At 43.3% G+C, this 15,372-nt stretch overlaps 1 long non-coding RNA gene across 1 annotated transcript in view; it reads left to right on the top strand.

Moving 5' to 3' along the window:
* Positions 1-15,183, top strand: part of LOC137360564 (uncharacterized) — a 39,552-nt gene extending 24,369 nt beyond the window's left edge. The window contains exons 2-3 of the long non-coding RNA XR_010971920.1: positions 2,601-2,682; positions 14,801-15,183. This is a non-coding gene — a long non-coding RNA (uncharacterized lncRNA). The remainder of the gene's footprint in view (positions 1-2,600; positions 2,683-14,800) is intronic.
* The last annotated feature ends 189 nt before the right edge of the window (positions 15,184-15,372 follow it).

Raw genomic sequence — 15,372 nt, 5'->3', positions numbered from 1 at the left:
GGTACTGCCTGTGTGGAGTTTGCAAGTTCTCCCTGTGTCTGCGTGGGTTTTCTCCGGGTGCTCCGGTTTCCTCCCACAAGCCAAAAGACTTGCAGGGTGATAGGTAAATTGGCCATTATAAATTGTCACTAGTATAGGTAGGTGGTAGGGAAATATAGGGACAGGTGGGGATGTTTGGTAGGAATATGGGATTAGTGTAGGATTAGTATAAATGGGTGGTTGATGGTCGGCACAGACTCGGTGGGCCGAAGGGCCTGTTTCAGTGCTGTATCTCTAAAAAAAAAAAAATGAAGGCTTGAGAGGATGCAGAGTAGATTTACAAGAATGGTTCCAGGGATGAGGGACTTCAGTTACGTGTTTAGATTGGATAAGCTGGGGTTGTTCTCCTTAGAGAAGAGAAAGTTGAAAGGAGATTTGTTGGAAGTGTTCAAAATCATGAGGGTGTTGACAGAGTAGCTGGGGAGAAACTGTTCCCAATAGCAGAAGGGTTGAGAACTAGACAACACTGATTTATGGTGATGGGCAAAAGTGGCAACAGTGACCTGAGGAAAAACCTTTTTATGAAGCGAGTGGTTAGAATCTGGAATGCACTGCCTGAGAGTGTGGTGGAGGCAGATTCAATCATAGCTTTCAAAAGGGAATTGGATAAGCACCTGAAGAGAGAGAAGTTGCAGGGCTATGGGGAAAGGGTGGGGAGTGGGACTAGCTGAGTTACTCTTACAGAACGCTGACATGGACACAATGAGCCAAATGGCCGCCTTCTGCGCTGTAACCATCCTATGATTCTATGGACAGTTGTTAACTGTGGTATTAAGCAATACTTACCAGTATCCTGCTCAGTTAGGGTTCTGTCAGAATTGCTCAGTTCTAGACCTCATTACAATCTTGGTCCACACAAGGGGACAGGAGCTGAATATCAGAGGTGATGAGAGTGACTATCCTTGACATCAAGACTAGCATTCGACTGAGTGTGGTACCAAACTGAAGTCAATGGGAATTATTGAAAAAGCTCTCCAGTGGCTGGAGTCATACCTGGCACAAAAGAAGATGGTTGGGTTTTTGGAGACCATTCTTCTCAGCCCCAGTCGGATTTTCTGAGGGCAGCATCCTGGGCCCAACCATCTTCAGCTGCTTCAACAATGATTTTCCCTTCCTCATAAGGTCAGATGTGGAGCTGTTTGCTGATGATTGCAGAGTGGTCAGCTCCATTTGCAATTCTTCAGATAATGAAACAGGTCCATGTTCACATGCAGTAAGACCTGGACAACATCCAGGCTGAGGCTGGTAAATGACTAGCAGCATTTGCACCACATATGTGTCAGGCAGTGACCACATCCAACAAGGGAGAGCCTGATCACCTCCCTGTGCCACTAAATGACATTACCATTGCTGAAACCTCCACCATCAACATCCTGGGGTCACCATTGACCAGAAACTGAACTGGATAAGCCACATAAATGCCACGGCTACGAGAGCAGATCAGAGATTGGGTAATCTGTGGTGAGTGACTTACCTCCTGACTTCCTAAAATGTGTCCAGCACCTAAAAGGCATAAGTCAGGAGTGTGATGGAATACTTTCCATTTGCCTAAATAGGTGCAGCTGCAGTAATACTCAAGAAGCTCAACATCACCCAGTACAAAGCAGTCCATTTAATTGTCACTTCACTCACTTAACACTCCATTCCCTCCACTTCCAGCCTAACGTTGCTGCAGTATGTACTGTCTACAGGATACATTGAAGCAACACATTAGGGCACCTTCAGCTACATTTCCCAAACCCACGACCTCTGCCACCTAGAAGGATAAGGGAAGCAGGCCCATGGAAACCCACCACCTCAAGTTACGTAACATTTTGACTTGGACGTCCATCACCATTCCTTCATCACTCGGTCAAAATCCTGGAACTCCCTACCTAATTGTTGAAGCACCTTCACCACACAGACTGCAGCAGTTCAAGAACCACCCCCACCAACACCTGTTCAAAGGCAACTAGAATGGGCAATAAATATTGGTCTCGCCAATGATGCCCACTTCCCAAGATTGAACCTTATAAAAGTAGAGATGAGCAATAATTGTGGCCTTGCCAGTCATCCCAGGTTAGGCAAAGCAGAAGTATTTGCACTCTATCTGCAGTTAATCAGAGGGAAGTTCTCCCAGTGACCTGGCCAATATTTATCCCTAAACCAATACCAGTAAAACCTATGATCTGGTTATTACATTGCTGTTTGTGGGACCTTGCTGTGCACAAATTGGCTGATGCTGTTCCTACATTACAGCTGTAACTACATGTCAAAAGTATTGGCTGTAAGCACTTTGGAACATCCTGAGGCCATGAAAGGTACTATATAAATGCAAGTTCTTTCTTTTTTATTCTTTCTTTACTGGGAACTGAGTTGATAATGCTCAGACCAATAATTTCAAACTAAAGTTTATTAATCCATATTGGTGATGACTTCAAATTAAAGTGAGATTTATGTGCCCTAAATAAACACTAAATACAAGAACCAAAATTATTTTCAGCCCTTATTTTTAGTTGAAAAAAGTTATAGTCTATTCTTAGAGGAACACGATATATATAATGTATATTCTTCACCAATAGGATACTCCTCCACACTTACATCAAGCAGCTGAAGTTAATCTTACCCACCACCTGAAAAAGTTGGAAAAAGACGGAAAATTGAGTAAGTATTCTCAACAATTCATAACAAAATACTGGAAATATTTTAATAATTACACCTGTGCTCCATGGGACATGGGGGCCCATTTACATTTCAGTCCTCAAAACAAAGGGTGACTGCCAAACCAAATGATAATTGGGCCAAGGCACTCATCCACAAGAAGGATATCGTAACATTAAGTCTGGGATCAGGTCTGTGTAAGTATTAAAAATAAAAACAGGAAGTGCTGGAAATACTCAGCAGGTCTGGCAGCATCTGTGGATGAGTTCTGATGAAAGATCCCAGACCTGAAAGGTTAACTCTGTTTATCTCACCACAGATGTTGCCAGACCTGCTGTGTATTTCCAGCACTTTTTGTTGTTATTTCAGATTTCCAGCATTGCAGTATTTTGCTTTTATTTCTGTGTAAGTACTGATGGGCTGGATGAAATGAGAGATCATTATCTTAGTCTTGGTAGTTGAAGTCACAAACAGACTGGAGCTAGAGCTTGACAGCGTTCTGTTAAAGTAACTGAAAAGGGAAAGATAGCTGTTGAATGAAATAAAGATTTAATTGAGTAGTATGAATCCTCTGTGGAGTGAAAAGAGCTGCTGGAAAGATACGTTATGATACAGTACATCTGGAGGCTGGGAGAACTTTCAGTAAGATGTTAAAAGGCAGAATTCTTTTGTCAGTTTCATGTCCTAACAGGAGCTGTCAGCCTTAGTAGTTTTCATCTATACACTTGAGTACCATAATATGGCACAGACAGGAATAAACATTTCAGTAAGTGGCCACAGCAGCAGTTCAATTGCACATTAATTCAGTGGAGGAAAAGGCAACTTGTGTCTAGCAAATCTAATAGCTTTTTGACAGAATAACAAGGTGTCCTCTTTGTCAATTTAGCATCCCATCATATTATTTGACTTGGTTTGTCAGAAAACAGAGTGGCAAATTCACATTGGGGTCTTAACAGATTATTTTTCCTGACACATTGCCAGGATCAGTAATCGATTTAAACTGTTCTTTAACATCCTTCTATAAAGTCATGTCTCCAAATAATTGCTGTTCTATCTAACTGTGCTGTCAGCTGCCCATAGCATCATGACAGGGCACTACAATTTTGCAGAGTGGCACATTTTCCCAAGGTCCAAGGATTCAGAGATTGTACTTGTACAGCCATACTTGCTTTCCTGCTTAATTCCACCACCTGCATGAATGAAAAAGAATTCCACTCTCTAAATGTCCAGCTCAATTGTGACCAGCAACACTGCACCATGTAAGTAAATGCTTGCCTTACTTGTAGCTGCTATTATGCTGTCATTTTAAGGCAGTCAACCATGCCAGCGCTCTTTTACACAGAAGGGCAGATCTCTGGGTGGATCCTGGGAGATCAGGGCTAACCCTCCATTATGGTTGATGACACCTCTCTAGTTTCCCAGGACACCAGTTGAGCACCACTATAGTGAGTGTCATTTCCCACTGTCCAAGAGCACACAATTGGAATGTTTAAGGTGTGCTTTAGGTGCCTCGATCAGTTTGCAGTTGCTTTGTATTATATAGTCCATCGTGAGCATAGTCCTCGAGAACTGTGGTTGACTGTTACTTGCTGCACACCTTTTCCTTACACCAACAACATAGGAGGGGCAGGTATTGAGGTCGTGTGGTCAGATTTTCAGGAGCTAGGGAGGAAGCTAAGGAGTAGGACCTCCAAGGTTGAAATCTCTGGATTACTCCCAGTGCCACCTCACTAGCGAGAGTTGAAATAGGAAGATAGGGAGGATCAATGTGTAGCTTGAAGCATGGTGCAGGAGGGACAGCTTCAGATTCTTGGGGCATTGGGACCAGTTCTGGGACAGAAGGTACCTATTCAAAAGGGACGGGTTGCACCTCAACTGGACTGGGACCAATGTCCTCCTGGGAAGGTTCTCTAGTGTGGTTGGAGAGGGTTTAAATTAAATTGGCAGGGAGATGGGCACCAGCATTTAGAAGTAAAAATGAGGAATAAGGTGCATAAAGTGAGAGTGTTGGAAATACTAGAGAAGTTAGTAGTTCCATATTAGATAGGAGAAGTCTGAAAAGGGCTATGAGGAATGCAAAGACAGGATTACAATGCATGTATGTAAACACACAAAGTGTGGTGAATAAGGTTGGTGAGCTCCAAGCACAAATAGTAGTCTGGGAATATGATGTATTGGCAATAACGGAGAGTGGCTTAAAAATGCTGAGGATGGGCACTTAATATACAAGGATATAAAGTATTCAGGAAGGTAGAGAGGGAAAAAGGGAGATGGGGTGGCAGTACTGATCAGGGAAGACACTGTAGTGTTGGAAGGGGAGAATGTCCTTGAGAGGGCAAGGACAGAATCTAGTTGTTTAGAGTTGAGAAGCAAAAAGGGCATGATCACACTACTAGGGGTATTCTGTAGGCCTCCAAATGGTGAGAGAGAGATAGAGGAGCAAATCTGCTGGGAAATAACAGAGATGTGCAAGAACTATCGAGTGTTGATATTGGGGACTTTAATTACCATAATATTGATTGGGATACTTTTAGTGTAAAGGGAAGGAGGGGGAGGAATTTCTGGATAGTGTTCAGGAGTACTTTCTTGATCAGTATTTTCTCGGCCCAACACGAAAGGAGGCATTGCTGGATCTGTTGCTGGGAAATGAGGTTGGCCAAATGGACCAAGTGTCAGTGGGGGAGCACTTGAGTAAGAATGATCATTGTATCATAAGGCTTAGACTCGCAATGCAGAAAAACAAGGAATAAAATAAGGTAGAACAACTAGATTGGATGAGGGCTAATTTCAATGTGATGAGAAGGGATCTAGCCAGGATAAAATGGAACCAAAGACCGAGAGGAAAAACTAATGGAACAATGGATTATCTTTAAGGAAGAGGTGCTTCATATACAAGCTGAGTACACTCCAACAAGGGCAAAAGGTAGGGGAACCAAAAACTGGGCTCCTTGGATGATGAGGGAGAGAGAGATTATGATGAAACAAAAAAAAAGGGTGTATGATGTATGGCAGGTGAATTCTTCAAGTGAAAATGAGGCCAAATGCAATAAGTTGAGAGGGGAGGTGAAGAGGAAGATAAGACTGGCAAAGAGAGAATATGAAAATAGAATGCAGTCAACATAAAAGGTAACCCAAAGATCTTCTACCAGCATGTGGGTAGTAATAGGTGGAGTTGAGCCTATTAGGGACAAAGAAGGTAATACATGCTTAGAGGCGCAGGGCAGGGCTAGTATGCTTAATGAGTACTTTGTATCTGTGCTCACTAAGAAAGTGGAATCTAACAAAATATCAGTAGAAGCTGAGAGATTAGAGGCAATGGAAAGGGTAAAAATTGAGAGGGAGGAGGTACTGGAACGTCTGGCTTTGCTTAGGGTAGATAAGTCATCTGGTCCAGTTGGCTTGCATCCCAGGTTGCTAAAGGAAGTGGGAATGGAGATAGCGGAAGGGCTTGCCATAATCTTCCAATCTTTCCTAGATATGGAGAAGCTGCCATAGGATTGGAGTTTGGCAAATGTGACAACCATATTCAAGAAAGGGTGCAAGGACAAACCTAGCAACTACTGGCCAGTTAGTTTAACATCAGTGGTAGGTAAAGTCATGGAAACAATAATCGGAGGAAAAAATCAACTGGCACTTGAGGGATTTGAGTTAATTAAAGATAGCCAGCACAGATTCATGCTTAACAAATCTAATTGAACTTTTTGATGAACTGTTCTAAACAGTGTGCAGGAACAGAGGCATCTGGGAGTGCATGTGTATCGATCTTTGAATGTGGCAGAACATATTGAGAGAGTAGTTAGCAAAGCTAACTTGTACTTCATAAATAGAGGCATAGAGTACAAAAGTAGGGAAGTTATGCTGAATCTTTATGAAGCCCTGGTTAGGTCCCAACTTGAGTATTGCATCCAGGTCACCATACTTTAAGAAGGAAATGAGGGTCCTTGAGAGGTTGCAGAGGAGATTTACCAGAATGGTTCCAGGGATGGGAGATTTTAGCTACAAGGTTAGTTGGAGAAGCTTGGGTTGTTCTCCCTGGAGCAAAGGAGATTGAGGAAAGATTTGATAGAGGTGTACAAGATTATTACAAGTTTAGATAAGGTAGACAAAGAAAAGCTGTTCCCGTTTGCTAATGGTACAAGGACTAGGGGACACAGATTGAAGGTTTTGGGCAAGAGATGCAGGGAGGATGTGAGGAAGAACTTTTTTATGCAGTGAGTGGTAAAGACCTGGAACTCGCTGCCTGCAAAGGTGATGGAAGCAGAGACAATGAATGGTTTTGAAAGGAAATTGGATGGGCACTTGAGGGAAATGAACCTGCAGGGCTACGGAGATAGAGTGGGCAAAGGAGACTGACTGGATTGCTCCACAGAGAGCTGGCATGGACTTACTGGGCCGAATAGCCTCCTTTTGTGCCATAACGACTCTATCTGGAGATCGAGTGTTTAACCAGAGTTGCTGCAAGATCCTGAAGGATTTACAAAGGACAACTCATTGCCAATTACAAAAGACATTCTTTCCAATCTCATGCAGGAGACCTTGATTACCGCAGCTGTAAAATGCAATAGTCCTGTCTGCGCCTTTCCCATCTCTGTATGCTGTTATGAAAGTGCTTCCATTTTTTAATATTTTTAAGGGCTCGTGTTTAATAATTGTGGAAATGGATTCATATGAAAGACTGAAGAGATTCCATAGATGCTAGACTTTGTCTTTTTTAAAAAGGTCACTGGAAGGACTTGAGATTTTGTTTAAATACTAACCCTTACTGGATGTCACATGTCTTAAGCTAAGTAAACAGCAGGAGCCTTGGTGGACTAGGGGAGTTGTTTACAGAGAAGTGACATGTCAAGATTTATGATGGTCAAGAGCTGGTTTTGTTTTGGATATTGTTTTGAGTCAGATGGGGGTAAGCCTGCTAAGAGAGAAGCCACAGCTCATCCTTTTCCACCTCTTTGAGAAACCATGAGAATCCAGTGTGTGGACTGAAGAAATTGATCCCACATTTCTCCTGAAAAGCTTGCCAGACTAATGCTCGACATCACCTGAAGAGAACTGCTGCAAAAAAAAAGATCCCAGTGACAGCCATCTACGAGTATCTGGATGCCAGACTAAAAGAGCCAGCTGTTGGGCCAATTTAGAAGGCAAATTTCATATTAGCTAGAATTCAGTTGCGGATGAAGCAGCGTGAACTTGAAAGAGAAAAAGAAGTGAGAAAATGAACTTGAAAGAGAAAAGGAAAAGGAAAAAGAGCATTTCAAAAGTAAAGAGAAGAGAGGCAGGAGGGAGAAAGGGAGCAAGAAAGGGTATTCGAATTAAAAAGGCTCGAATTAAAACAAAAGGGTGGCCTTGACTCCAGTGAAAGTTCTGAGGAGGACAAATCTGACTTCAAACCAGGACACAGTGGAGAACTGTTTAAATTTGTGCAAGCCCTCTTGAAGTTTGAGGAAAGGGACATAGAGGCATTTTTCATTTCTTTTGCAAAAACAGCTAGGCAGATGAAGTGGTCGAAGGAAAGCTGGACACTGCTCATGGAAAGCAGGTTGATGGGCAGAGCTCATGAAGTCTGTGCTATGCTTTCTGAGAAGGCTTCTGCAGATTATACATACATACAGTTATACAGCACAACCGCACCAGCCATCAAGAACCTATCTATTCTAAACCCATTATCCAGCACTTGGCCTGTAGCCTTGTAGGCTACGGCATTTCAAGTGCTCATCTAAATATTTCTTAAATCCTGTGAAGGCTCCTGCCTCTACCATCCCCTCAGGCAGTGCTTTCCACATTCCAACCACCCTTTGGGTGAAAATTTTTTTCCTCAAATCTCATCTAAACCTCCTACCCCTTACCTTAAATCTGTGCCCCCTGGTTATTGACACCTCTGCTAAGGGAAAAAAGATTCTTCCTATCTATCCTATCAATGCCCGTCATAATTTTGTATACCTCAATCAGGTCCCCCCTCAGCCTTCTCTGCTCTAAGGACAACAACCCTAGCCTATCCAGTCATCCTTCATAGCTGAAATGCTCCAGCCCAGGCAACATGCTGGTGAATCTCCTCTGCACCCTTTCCAGTGCAAGCACATCCTTCCTATAGTGTGGCAACCAGAACTGTACACATTACTCCAGCTGTGGCCTAACTAGTGTTTTATACAGCTCCATCATAACCTCCCTGCTCTTATATTCTGTGCCTCGGCTAATAAAGGCAAGTATCCCATGTGCCTTCCTAACTACCTGAGATGGCTATTCTCGCAGGTTATGAGTTAGTCCCTGAAGCTTACAGACAGAAATTTCAGAAGCTCCGGAAACAGCCTGGACAGACGCATATAGAATTTGAGAAGGTAAAGCAAATTAACTTTGATCATTGGATGTGGGCACTAAAGGTAGAGGCCAAATATGAGACCCATAGGGAAATAATTCTCCTGCAAGAATTTAAAAATTCACTCCCTCCATTAGTAAGAGCCCATGTAGAGAACCAGAAGTTTTCAACGGCCAGACAGGCAGCTGAGATCGCTGATGGTTACGAGCTTCTTTACGAGCCCAAATCCTTTTTCCGTCACCCCCACAAACCCGAGAAGGATAGAAGGTGGGAGGATGAAAGGAAGGCACTGGCCGGGGACAAGAAGGGACAGCTGGGATCGCTCGGGGATCAGCTCCTCTGGCCAGAAAGGAAGATGCTGAGGGTGGAAGTGAGGCCCAAAAGCCTAAGTGTTTTCATTGCCACAAGGTGGGACACCTTCATGCAGAATACTGGAAGTTGCAGGGTCAACCCATGGGACATATTGGGGTACAGAAGGCCAATGTAGAGAAAGGAGCCCTGACCTAGAGTACGACAGATCAGACTGTAGCTCTGACTGCAGCTGTAAGGCCAAGGACAGAAACCGCCATGAGTGTGGGGGACGTGAACAGGATACCTGAGAGTTTTTATAGGGAATTCTTGTCAAAAGGAAAAGTTGCTCCTCATCCCTGAAGTGAAGCAGGTAAACCTATCGTAGCAGCGTGAAACAGCTAGCTTCACCTGTTGCTCAAATTTTTGGGATACATTACCCTCAACTATGCAGTAGCCACACCTGTGGTGTTCGTCACTAGCAGGATGCTGCCGCCAAGCCAAAAAGACGTTCTGCCTATCACACAAATGAGTAATGTGGTATATGAACTTCAGTGCCAGTGTGATGCTAGGTATATAGGCCGTACGTCCCAAAGACTGGCAGATCGTATCAAACAACATGTCCCTTCTGCTGTTCGCAACAAGCAAGGTACAGGCCATACCCAACCAGCCCATGCTTGCAAAACCAAAAAAAAACAGTGTCCAACATTAGATGTGATTCCACGATTGGACAACACTTGCTAAATAATCCTCAGTGTGCTAAGAATTACGCTGACAGCCAATTTAAGATTGTCAGTAGGGCTCGCAGTGTGGCGCATTTGCACGTACTGGAAGCTACATATATTAATACACAGGGCCCTGTTCTTTGCAGACAGAAAGAACATGTACAAACATTGCGCTTGTTTCAGCTAAACAAAGTGACAGCCATTCGCATGTTCAGTCCTCAGGGTAGTGCCTTGACCAATCACAGTCAAGCTGCCTGGTTTAAATTTCAAACAAAGTGTGGCAGTTAACTGTCAGTCACTGTAAACTGGTGCATTCTCCATGGCAATGCCTCTACCAATCAGAGTTCACTTGCCAACCAATCAGCACCCTCTTCTCATACAGTATAAAGTTGTTGTTTTCCCTTACATAGGTATTCTTTCAGATTGTCCTGATGAGTGCAAGAAGCTTTGACAACATGTCTCTATTTTCAGCAATAATACTGAATTGTTAGGGAGGTTAGACACTATGCTTTTCTCAAAATGGAGACGTGTGACCAGTGGTGTTCCACAGGGATCCGTGCTGGGACCACTGTTGTTTGTGATATACATTAATGATTTGGAGGAAAGTATAGGTGGACTGATTAGCAAATTTGCAGACGACACTAAGATTGGTGGAGTAGCAGATAGTGAAGGGGACTGTCAGAGAATACAGCAGAATATAGATAGATTGGAGAGTTGGGCAGAGAAATGGCAGATGGAGTTCAATCAGGGCAAATGCGAGGTGATGCATTTTGGAAGATCCAATTCAAGAGTGAACTATACAGTAAATGGAAAAGTCCTGGGGAAAATTGATGTCCAGAGAGATTTGGGTGTTCAGGTCCACTGTTCCCTGAAGGTGGCAACGCAGGTCAATAGAGTGGTCAAGAAGGCATACGGCATGCTTTCCTTCATCGGACGGGGCATTGAGTACAAGAGTTGGCAGGTCATGTTACAGTTGTATAGGACTTTGGTTCAGCCACATTTGGAATACTGCGTACAGTTCTGGTCGCCACATTATCAAAAGGATGTGGATGCTTTGGAAAGGGTGCAGAGGAGGTTCACCAGGATGTTGCCTGGTATGGAGGGCGCTAGCTATGAAGAGAGGTTGAGTAGATTAGGATTATTTTCATTAGAAAGACGGAGGTTGAGGGGGGACCTGATTGAGGTGTACAAAATCATGAGAGGTATAGACAGGGTGGATAGCAAGAAGCTTTTTCCCAGAGTGGGGGTTTCAATTACTAGAGGACACGAGTTCAAAGTGAAAGGGGAAAAGTTTAGGGGGGATATGCGTGGAAAGTTCTTCACGCAGAGGGTGGTGGGCACCTGGAACGCATTGCCAGCGGAGGTGGTAGATGCGGGCACGATGGAGTCTTTTAAGATGTATCTAGACAGATACATGAATGGGCAGGAAGAAAAGAGATACAGAAGCTTAGAAAATAGGCGACATGTTTAGAGAGAGGATCTGGATCGGCGCAGGCTTGGAGGGCCGAAGGGCCTGTTCCTGTGCTGTAATTATCTTTGTTCTTTGTTTGTTCTTTGTTTTTGTTTTGTATTTAGATGCAGAACAATAACAAGGCTACTCATATCATTTAAAGGAGTCCGTAGGGATAAACCAGGATGTACAACAGGTTATCCAACATACGGCCTGAGGGCCAGGATCCAGCCCGCCAAAGGTTTCCATCTGGCCCACGGATGTAAACTGTGCCCGGGGCCGTTCCTCAACTCCACTAGGGGTCCGTGACTGGAGATGGGAAATTTCCCTTTGTCTTCTGGCCGACCGGCCTTTTTAAAAACATGGCGCTGTCAGTTTCACAGCTGACGGCTGCTGAAGCAGGAACCCATTTCCTAACTTCGGACAGAAAACCCCAAATCTGTCTGAAGTTGGAAAACGCGTTCCTGCTTCAGTAGCTGACAGCTGTGAAACTGACAGCACCATGTTTTAAAACAAACTGACCAACCATAAAGCTGCTGTGCTGAGCGGTCCTGTTCCCTGCAACTGTCAGAGTTGGACAGACAGACAAAGAGAGATCAAGATCACTCCTGACAGATGGATATCTATGCAGAGTGCTCCGCATCATTCCAAGAAGTGTGCAAGCAGACATTGACTACTTGTGCAAGTAAAAAAATGCCAGGTATCGCACTAAATCAGTGTCCAACATAGTGATGAGAAAGTAAGTCAATAAATTAATCTTCTCATTTAAAGCTTCTTCACAAAAATGCACATTTTTGTTTTGTTTAATCGTAAGATAAATTTTTAATATCTTTTTTTTTCTGAAATTGTCTCTCCGGCCCCCCCATGTAAGACAAAAATTGTAATGAGGCCCTCCACGCAAAAAGGTTGGACAACCCTGATGTACAACTTTAGCCATACATATTGTGGATGCAGGAGAATCCTCTCCTATAAAACAGCATCTTTATTGCTTAAGTCTAGGCCCAGGTGAAAGCAGAAATCCAATACATGTTGGAAAACTACCTAATTGAACCCATTCAAAGCAGCTGGAGTTCCCCAGTCGTGTTAGTGCCTAAGCCTGAGGGTTCAACTAGATTTTGCATAGACTACAGAAAGGTTAATGCAGTAACAAAGGCAGACTCCGAGGCGTGACACTGGTGGGGAGGGGTGAAGTGAAGTTTTCAGGGCGGAGTGGGGGGAGCAGGGAAAACTGTTTCTATTGGCTGAGGGAATGGCGCGAAGGGGTTGGAGGGCAAAGGTAATGAAGTTCGGGGGGGGGGGGAGTTCGAGTTGGGAAGAAAGGTTTTTTTGGTGGCATAGGTCAAAAATAAAGTGTGTGGTCATTGGGAGGGGGGGTTGTGGGAGAGGGGCTTCCAGCTTTTATTTAATTTTTTTATATCACTGTGAAATGAATTTGTCTTTAAAAATTTTAATTCAACTAAAGGGCTTGAAGCGATTTAAAAATGGCGCTGGCACCTGTGCGGTGCCACTGAATGTCATTGCCAGGGGCGGAGTGCCTTCCCCCTCTACGTCATCAGGGGCGGGCATTTCTCCCCCTCCATGTTAATGAGCCGCCACACAAAATATTGCGGTGGCTCCACGGCACATGGCTTACATGTGCGCCTCGCACTTTTTCAAGCTCACCGCCGAGAATGGCGGCGAGCTGTTAAAATTCAGCCCACTGTATACAGTGCATTCCTGCAAGATGCTGCTCACCCATGTCTTGTTTGCCCTGGTCATTGCTAGTTTTGTAGCACTTAGTTTCCACATATAAGACAACAGTTCACTTGATTAGCACATCTGCCACTGTACTCAGTATCCATTTTCTCCTCCATTGTCACACTTTGGCTGCATTAGGCACTGTCTGCGGGATGCACGGCAGTAAATAACCAAACTGTCAAACTTACTTTGACAGCACCTCCAAGCCATTGATAGATGAGAATAACAATGTTGTGAGAATACCATAACCTCCAGATCCTGACATGGACATAAACTGGCACTCCTTCGTTAAAATCCGAGAAATCTCCACCCACTGTTCTATGTTCTATCATGGATGATAGTAGAATGAAGGGTATGTAGTTTGATCTTAGAGTAGGTTAAAGGGTCGGCACAACATCGTGGGCCGAAGGGCCTGTACTGTTCTATGTTCTATGTTCTTAACACCATTGTGGAAGTATCATCATTCCAAAGACTGCAGCCATTCAAGAAGACCCACCACCACCACCTTCTCAGGGTAATTAAGCATGGACAATAAGCACAGCCTACATCCCAAAAACAAAAAAGTGTGGTTATATTCATGCTAACTGCCCTAACACTTACTGTCATTGCTGACCCTTACCTTAATGGAGAAGCACCACCATTCCTTCCCTGGTCAACTAGGGAATGGGATGATTCTGTAGCTTACTGGCATTCAATGTTGCCGCAAGGGCTTTTGGTATGTTGGATCTTTAATCTTCACCAGCATAGAATTTCCTAGTCCCCAAAGAGGCAGTACTGTCAGGAGCTCATTGTGATTAAAATTAAGCAGACCCAGAAGATGTGGTTGAATTAGCCAACTTCACTTTTGATGAGCACAAAAGACAACCTGTAATTGTTTCACCCAGGAGTTCACCTTAGCAGTCTAGGCTTTAGAGTTCTGAATATTTCTAAACAAGATGGTCATTATCCCAAACTAAACATTCACAGTCCCAAACAGTACAACAATTTTAATGTTTTGGAGTTTGATTACTTTGTTTGGGACCATGATCTGTCTTGTTTATTGTGATTGAGACAATAGCTGAGCTGTATAGACTAAAATGATGCCATGTTCAATCTCTGAAAATTGTCTGATCTGAGCTGGGGTGGTAGTGATGTACTACAGTTTACCTTTGTGCCATTGTAAGAGAGGAGAAAATTGGTGAGTGTTCCCACTTCTGATTTGCTGCTGCAGGTGTGTACACAGATGTCAAATGAAAACTAGATTGGCCTCCACCATTGAATAGACTTGTATAAGCTCATTCATGAAGAACAGTCACACGGGCAAACTAATAAAAGATGACTGCACCCATGGAACTCATCATAGCGAGGAGTCGATGATTTGGTGAGAGGTATTGAAGCAAAATCTGGCAGAAAAAGGAAAATTATTTTCAATCAATAGTTTAGAAATTGGTATAGTAATTGCTGTATTGGTGCAATAGTCTCAATAACTATCTTCAAGAAATGATCCAGGGAAGCAGTATTTTGCTGTTACTGAATTACTGCCAATATTTAATTCTGCACTTTTCAACATGGATTTAGTGAAGTATTTTTCAGTGTTATAAATGACATTAATCAAATCATTTTGTCTTGCAGCCCAAGATGATGCAACTCAGAAATGGAAAAGTAATTTGTAATGCTTCTCCGTCCTTTTAATTGGATAAAATGGAATTGCAATTCTTTTTGCAATAAGGCTCTGTGGCTTTTTAAAGATTTGATATTTGAAGTGCAAGTCATATTCTGATTTAAAAACAGAAACTGCTGGAAATACTTTTGGAGAGAGAAACAGAGTTAACGTTTCAGGTCGACAATCTTTCGTCAGAACTATATTCTGATTTTCTGGGTTTAGTATCAAAGATGTGAAAATAAGTATGCTATACAAGGTATTGGGGTAGAATTTCCAAGGGGGTTCTACTGATCCCCTGCTATAACTTCTGTGAAAACCCTGAGGAAATAATGCCGTCATTTACTCTATTTCTCCAGGTTAACCGCTGACGTTACAGCTGATGATTGGGAGAACCCCTGTTGAGATTCTACCATCAGCTATAACGTCAGCGGTTAACCTGGAGAAATAGAGTAAGTGACTGCATTATATCCTCAGGGTTTTCACAGAAGTTACAGCAGGGGATCAGGAGAACCTCCTTGGAAATTCTACCCCGCTATGTTTC

This window comes from Heterodontus francisci, unplaced genomic scaffold (assembly GCF_036365525.1).
Source record: "Heterodontus francisci isolate sHetFra1 unplaced genomic scaffold, sHetFra1.hap1 HAP1_SCAFFOLD_1949, whole genome shotgun sequence".
In the NCBI taxonomy this organism is placed as follows: Eukaryota; Metazoa; Chordata; class Chondrichthyes; order Heterodontiformes; family Heterodontidae; genus Heterodontus; species Heterodontus francisci.
The sequence above is the reverse complement of the archived record's forward strand: the minus strand, read 5'-3'. Positions and strand labels throughout refer to the sequence as shown.